We start from the raw sequence: 7,097 nt of genomic DNA, 5'->3' as shown, positions 1-7,097 counted from the left end.
TCTCCCCAGGATATCCTGCGCTCTCGTTCTCATGGAAGATTCCGGGTAATTATTCCAATTAGTGCCAGTGTGAAGTGATTAAACATATGCAGCTATCACTGAGGGAAGATTTCACCAGGTGTTCCTCTCACAGTATTTCTCCCTCTCTTTCACTTCCAATCCAATTGTCTTGAAAAAGAAACATGATTTGGAGTGTCCAAGCTGCCTGTCTCAGCCTCTCAGGGAAAGCAGATGCTCCTTCTATAATTATTCCCTGTTCGGAGGCTGAAGACTGACAGAGCTGATATGCATCAGTATAAATTGGTGTTGAGTGACCTCTGGCCATGGCAGTATGCTGAGGGCCAACAGTGAGGAGCAGAGGGAAAGTTCAGGCGTTAGTACACTAATAAGCAGGCAGCACAGTACATGCAAAACTAATGCTACCATTAAGACCAGAACAGGATTCATTCAGTTTTGTTGCTTTTAGTCATCTTTCTTGGACTTGATGAAGAGCTTAGCCAGCATGCCTTGTGCAAGGCATCACTTTACATTCTCTCAGAATAACATGGTCATGTACCGAGTGTGTTTTTCTTTAAGACTTGAACACTAGAAATCATTTCCACCACCCAATCCAAGCTTGTTTTTTTTTCCCTTTACAGACGCATATATTACATGCTCTTCTTATCTCAGTTTGAAATGAGAGAATAACCGACATATTTCAGATGACAGTTAAACAACTCAACAGTCACACAAGGACTCCTTGAAGCAGACAGTCTTCGATAGTTTCCTTTTTGTCCTCTCTGTCCCATTCTGACACTTCTTCCTTCAGTTTCCCCAGTTCTCTGTAGCACTCATCTGTCTTTGCTGGCTTATGCCTAGTGTGTGCTTTGGTGTTAGAAGTGTGGAGTGACCCATCCACACAGCAACAATTGAATTAACACCAAAATATTGAGAAAATGACCCTTCATTCCACTCATTAAGTCGATTACTGAGAAAGTAGTTTTGATCATATCAGATGTCAGGGATAGGTTTATGATTTGTCCTCAGATCTCGCCGTCATTAGTATTAATGACGGACGATGAGACGACACTCCTGAACCATGATGAGTTCGGCCATCCGAGGGCCAATTCATTATATAGCAGTTATTAACAAGCAATGACATGTCCTCTACTGCAGTGACACTTTAAATTGATTCTGAGTGGATCAAGCAGACATTTAATTTGGAGAAGCGCACTAATTCTGAGAATGTCCTCGTGACAAAATAATTCCCTGCATTCCCTGAGGGATAGTGCTTCTCTCCATCCACTAAAACACTTTAAGAGGCATTTGAATTAAGTAGTTCAAATGCCGTTTAATTAGTTTAAAGAAGTGGGTGATTGGTAGTTAATTAAGAGAGCATTAATGGTTGGTTATTTCTCATTAAGTGTCGGACATTATTAACAAGCAAACACACATAAACTTACTATTAAAAAGGAGCTTCCCCATGGGTGTACATATACACAGTACAGTATATATATATATATATATATATATATATATATATATATATATATATATATATATATATATATATATGAATCATTCATTATTAAAAACAAGTACCAAGAGATGAATATGTACTGTAGATGTTAGAAGGCGAAAGGCAAGCAATTACTTTGAGATGAAAATAAGAATTGAAATTTAATAGAAAGTGAAGGTCAATCGTCCATAGATGGACTTGAAGGCATCTAGTTTACATACTACCAAGTTTAACTGTTTTCAAGGACTGACCTTGATTCTCTATTCTTGAGAAGCGGACAATTAATTCTGGCCTGCACCAGTCTAGCATGGTGATAACTGCAGGTCCAGTATGTAATATGGCCTGAACTGTTGGAGAATAGTCTCCCATTCTATTCCAGGCTATGAACTGATGGGCACTATCACATGTGAGCCAAAGCAATTGAGCTCTAGATTAGACCCATATGTCCTCACACAGCCGGGTCAACTCCACATACACACACGCTCTGTCACACTCTCCTCCTCTGACAGAGAGGAATAAATGAGCTTAATCCCAGTAGAGATACAAAAAAAGAGAGAAAGTAAGCTTCATCTTAAAATCTCATTTCTTATATGTAGATATTATCTAATGTGTGTCAATTACAGAGCAGTTATACATGCAGAGAAAATGTGTTATAGCTAAAGCACACATAAATAGCAACATGAAATAATACCTTAGAGTCTACTTCTTCATATGGCATAAAAGCTCAAATATATTTATTACAATAATACAATATGCTGGAATGTAATGGAAGAGCTTTAGAAGTTGCCAGTTTTACTAACTTAAATGAAGCATTCATGATTGATGAAGTCGTTTTTTTCTGACAGCAGCAATGCTGCATTGATGTAATGTTGGTGAGCCGTAGGCCTATTTATTACTGAATAATTCAATGCAGTTGTATGCAGCCTTTCTAGATAGGCAGGTTGGTAAAGAAAGCCGATACACAGCACATTCTTAATCATACAAATGTATGCAAGAGTTGCAAGAGTAGAGACTTTTTTTTTTTTTGCTCTTTATAAAAGAAATCCAGATATTAATGGAGAAATGAAAAAAAATGATCTATTAAATGTATGGATGTGCAATTTGAAGTAAAAGATAAATAGTTATGGGAGATGTCAGCTACATGTGGTCATTGAGGACAACAACTTCCTAATCAGTACACAATTGTCCGACTGTATATTTATAATCACACCCTGCAGAGTCCATCTGTTGTTCTATGTCAAAGTCACCTCACAATTACATTTATATCTGAGTCCAATATTAATCTTGAACGTTTGTATTATATTAATCTTTGCTTTAAATCATTACAACACTACATCACAATGAAATCCCAGTTCTGGTCATAAGTCAAGTGTTCTATGTGCTTTGTTCCACTATACATTAAAAAAACACACAATTGTTCCATATTGTAAATCCTGACTTTGCTTTTGTTGTGTTTTGTTTGTTTTTGTGGGTAAGTCGTGGCCTAATGGTTAGAGAGTCTGACTCGTAATCCTAAGGTTGTGGGTTTGAGTATCGGCCCGGCCACGAATGAGGTGCCCTTGAGCAAGGCACCAAACCCCGCAACTGCTCCCCGGGCGCCGCAGCATAAATGGCTGCCCACTGCTCCGGGTGTGTGTTCACAGTGTGTGTGTGTGTTTACTGCTGTGTGTGTGCACTTTGGATGGGTCAAATGCAGAGAACAAATTCTGAGTATGGCTCACCATACTTAGCCATATGTCACGTCACTTTAAAACTATTTTAGCCAGTTAATCTTACCCTGTTGTCCACTCTGGCAGAATGATCAGACATTTCCTCACAACATGTTGAGTAATCTTAAACATGCTCACATATGACTTCTAACCATGTAAGACATCATGCGATCCATCAAAACGCAAACAAATACACTGCAATGTAGAAAATTGCAGGGACAAAAAATGTGGATGTTTAAATTTCATTCAATTTAATTTGATTAAGAATGAAAGAGTTTTTAACAGAGTTGGACACAAGTAGTCTAGTATATAACGATTGACCATAACATTAAAACCACCTGCCTAATATTTATGAATACAATAAAAGTGCATTATATGGTCGTTAAAATATTGTTTTTTATGAGATGGCTGCAAGGACACAATCCATCAAACCATATCTAGCCAAACCAGGTGTGTGTATTAGATGACAATAAATTTTTCTGTGTTCCTAAAAGTGAAATTTCTGAAATTGTTTAAATTAACACACTGATAAATTATCATTAATTGAGTAAGTAAATATGCATGGAAATGTTGTCAGAAATAAATAAATAATCAAATAAACTTTATTTTTTTTAAAAATGCCTTGTTCAAACATCCATTAAAAAAAAATAGACAAATCGTAAAATCTGAAGATCGCAGATAATAATGTCTGCATCTTGACAGTGAGTTCTTTAAGATACATTTCCTTAAGAGAAAGAATCAAGTCAAATGCTAGCTCAGCATCTGGCACTATTGTCTGGCACTGAACTCAGTGATTTCTTATAAGAAATGGCCTTGTAGGATGTGTTGCAGCTAAAATATTATTCATTGTTAAAAAAAAAAAAAAGGCAAAGCAAAAGAGAATTTATTAAGCTCCAGTCCAGCTCCAGTGCACTTTGAGCACATTACAAACCATCTAAGCAGACTTCAAATTAACATCTACTAAAGACATAATGGAAATGTCCAGTGGAACATTTACGGTATGAATTTGACCACCTCAGGGCACTGACTTCAACTAAATCTGTCTTGCATGGGCAGAGCTGCCTTGTCCATTATGAAGCTTGTACGATCACGTTACATCCTTTGTACTCTCTTAGAGACAAAAAATAAATACAAAAGAGAAAGGTACAAGTTATTATTTAAAGAAAAAAATTAACTATTGCTGTGTGAAGAAATTGCTTAAAAAGATAATTTAGGTGGCAAAATGTAGTACACAGTCAGACTGTCTTTTTCTTTCTTTTTACTGGTAATAAAACAGGTACTTTACATGATGAATTAGATATTTATATATTAAATGGAAGGAACCTGATAAACATAGCCACCCACACAAACTATTATATTTTGCCATCATTTATACTGCAAAGCTACTGATCCCTAATCTCTATGCTAGAGAAGTCAATAGGATGCCTATAGGGAAGATCCACTTGATTACAGTAAAAGTCACACTGTCCAAGAGAATACTGCCTGTAAGCACACATGCACATCACAGGGCCTCTATTCCCTATTCAACCTCTAACCTTTAGAAACTCAACATTTAGGATTAAAGGAATTTGTTCGCCTGCAGTTTAAAGTGGCATATTCATGAATAGTTTGACTTTTCAGTCCATTGAACTATCAGTGGGTAAAAACCTGATGCAAATTCAGGCATTTAGTGAAAGTGTTTTGAGCTAAATTTGTAGCTTTAGTTGAATGCTGCAAATATTTTAAATGAAAATGTGTGCTCTAGGTCCATCTAGTGGTCATAGCTTACCAGTTTAGTCCAACCAACACTTATATACAATACTTTTATATGAAAGTAACACTTGCATGGTGGAGTTTAGTGACGTGTTTTTGAAAGATACATTAGTATTAGCATTTCTAGCATGTTTAAGCTATGTTATATGCTCATATATGCTCAACTCTTTGTTTACACTGCATGCCAAATTTGTTCTACAGAAGCTTGTTCAAAGTTTTTTCATTCTCAAATGATATTCAGTGTCATTATGTAAAACAGGGGAAATGAGAAAATTGCCCTCATTTCCATATAAATGCTGGCAGGGCGTTTGAAGTAAAGCATGTGTGAAACTCAAGGAGAGACAGATAAACTGTGTGCTTCAGTAAGCCTGTTAGCCTATTAGCTTGGTCTGTTTTAGATGGTATTTAAAAAGTGGTATCCAACAGCAGAGAATGAGCGTCGAGCCTGTTTGTAGATCACAGTGATGGCATACACTGGCCAGTGAATCTGCTTCTGCTAAGACATAGTCTTGAGCATCAAACATTCTAAATACTACCCCGGGGCACAACAACGAATGCTCTGTAGACTTGCCTTCACTTAAAGCTTCATGGTCAGTTATCCATTTTACAAAGTTTGGTGATTCCAGTTTAAACTACAAGGTCACTTCAGTGTCAACTGTCCAAGGTTATTACTAGCAAAAGTTCAGAGATAACATTTCAGTTCAGCATCCATCATTGGCACATCAGGAAGAGTCCACAAGAAAGAATCCCCTGCTGGGCTCCTAGAAAATGTGGTAAATGGAGGCACAGAACCCTTTTCAAAAAATAATTACAATAATAATAGTAATAAGAATATTATCCACTTCCATGGAACTGTCATGCACAGGATAACCTTCAGAGTATAGATGGGCAGAGGCCTTCTAAAATCTACCATACAAAAAATACCATTTAACAGTCCTGGAAATAAAAGTAGATTCTTGGGAATCAGGTCATGCACTACATCCAGCAAATAAAATGCAGATCATTTTCAGAGCAGCTTTCACTATAGCTGAGTGTTCAGGAGTGTTTCCTCATCCGTTAAGTAGTCCTTAGTTGTCGTTTCAGTCAAAGAGGCCTGATGTGGTTTCCTTACAGAAACTATTCCCAGATCGACTTAGGATTTGTGGGTACAGATGCCACTCACAGGATGACTTGGACAGTCTTCACAGTGTGTCCACCTCACCTTTCTACAGCCCCAGCAGATGAGCTGCTGGCTATAGATATGGAGTGTGTGCAAGGTGGAGAGAGCAGCTCATCCTCATACCACTATGATGATTGGTATTGCTGACCATCTCATCCTTGTCTGTACAAACCCATGCCCAAGAAGAAGAAATTGAGAGCTAGTGAACTGTACTCATTTAAAACCGGTTAACATGTTTAGGTCTTATCACTGTGCTAAGAATCACACCCTCCTAAAGGCCTCATAGGCCCACAGATTTCATGTACAGGTATACAAAGAGACTATCCAAATCCCCTTTAAAGATATTAATTATATACCATCATTTGACTGGCCGCCAAGGCGAGTTTAGAATCTGTCAATGGGAATTTGTTTTTGTTGTGCTTATCATTCTTCACTGGATGTGGACATTTGCGACTAGCAAGCTGCTTGATTTGCAGGTAATATTCTATAGCAAATCAGGGGGTAAAAGTGCTAGCTGAGTGTGCCCTGTTGCCATTGCTGTGTTGGGGTCAGACACGGCGTGGTTAAGATAGTCAATGCCAAGGCAGTAGGCACAGAACTGGTGCCCAACTTTGCTTCCAGGGGATTCAGACACATGCAGCATGGCATTTATTTGGATCTATGAAGAAAAATTAACCGTATATAAAAGAAACAAGATGTTTTCACAGACTAATTTCACAGACTCAACAATAAACAGTCCAAGGTCTGGTGAAGGAAAAATTCTCAGCCAGATTAAACGCATATAAGTTACAGGCCAGTTAGTCAGAGATGTTGAATATTCAGAGAAGAAAATGACCCAGCAAAGTTATTGCTGCTTACTGAAACGAACAATAAAAATCCTTGCAAAGATAAACACAGTGAATGTGAGTTAATACAGGCTACTGAACAATAAACTGACACTGCTGAAAAAATTGGCAGGGCAGATTAATATCAATGATAA

This window comes from Tachysurus fulvidraco, chromosome 3, assembly GCF_022655615.1.
Source record: "Tachysurus fulvidraco isolate hzauxx_2018 chromosome 3, HZAU_PFXX_2.0, whole genome shotgun sequence".
NCBI lineage: Eukaryota > Metazoa > Chordata > Actinopteri > Siluriformes > Bagridae > Tachysurus > Tachysurus fulvidraco.
The sequence above is the reverse complement of the archived record's forward strand: the minus strand, read 5'-3'. Positions refer to the sequence as shown.